This window comes from Arachis hypogaea, chromosome 4 (genome assembly GCF_003086295.3).
Source record: "Arachis hypogaea cultivar Tifrunner chromosome 4, arahy.Tifrunner.gnm2.J5K5, whole genome shotgun sequence".
Lineage (NCBI taxonomy): Eukaryota > Viridiplantae > Streptophyta > Magnoliopsida > Fabales > Fabaceae > Arachis > Arachis hypogaea.
This window is the reverse complement of record NC_092039.1, coordinates 17918322-17919688: the sequence shown is the minus strand read 5'-3', so window position 1 is coordinate 17919688 and position 1367 is coordinate 17918322.

Sequence of the window (1367 nt, the reverse complement as noted above, 5' to 3'; positions counted from 1 at the left end):
TTATATTTATCTTACATCAAATATGATATTTAGTCTCAATATCTGTCTCCCAATTTTTGTCTCTCAGTCCTAGTTTTCTTCTAAACGCAACTTTAGTATTTTAATTTGACATACAATGCTGGCTTTCAAATGTTATGGCAGGCGAGGGTATGGTGTGGCATCAAATGTATCAACGAGGGTTGGGTTGGATAGGATGGTGAACAGGAATGATATGGTGGGCAAGATTGAGGACAAAGATGTGGGTTCAAAAGATGGTTCCAAGGCCTCTTCAGCTTGGGCCCCAGATCCAGTCACGGGCTACTACAGGCCCATTAATCACGCCAATGAAATTGACCCAGTGGAGCTCCGAAACATGCTGTTGAATCATAGGGTCAGATCAACATCTTCATCAACATCATCAACCTAGAGAACACTGTGGGGCCACCCATACCTAATAACCACCCAACCACGCTCCCAACTCTTGAACCTTGCTCTTGTTTTTATCTACCTATCCATATCAATAATATCATACAGGTAGTGATCAAGAAACATTTTAGGAATTTAAAGCTAAGTATGAGTTTTGGACTAGTTAGATTTTGTTCTTTTTAATATTATTTTACTATCATTATTATGTTGCACTAGCTTTTAGTTCATGGCTAATTGGCTATGCCCCTTTCTTATTATTATCTATGCAATTTAATATTATTTTTAAACATATCTAAGTCTATTATATTTGAGATTTTGTGTATGCTATTTAACTTTGTATTATTAGATCACTCACAGTGCCTTAATTGCCTTCCGCACTTAGTCACTTACACTATACATGTAAAATGAATATTGAATATTTTTTAATACTCTCGTTCGTCCATTTCCAAATAAATAGCTACCTCACTTGCACAAAGCTGGAAAAACCAAAAGACGTATATCTAAACAAAATGGTGCATGTGGACAATAAAATGTTTCATTTTATGGCTCTCATCATAAAAGTGACTTTTTCTTTGATGGCCCCAAAAATAGGTATGTTATTAATGATGGCAGAGATGGCAACAAATGATCATCAATCACTTAAATACTTAATTAAGGAATATATGCATATTTTCATGGTAAGATAGCTTAATAATAATAATAATAATTGAGCATATGGGCCTTTGACCCTCCTGTCTATCAAAAAATAGAAATATAATAGAACATACATTTCAAAATAATAATTATAATTATCATCATCATCATTATCACCATATATAGTGCTTACTAATTTGCAAATCTAATTATTGCAAACGATCCATAAATTTCTATGAAATCGATGATGAAGCAAAACATTCCCATTTATTAGCACAGTTTATCAGAGTGGCAACTAAAATGTTTAGTATACACAGTCAGCGCTAATC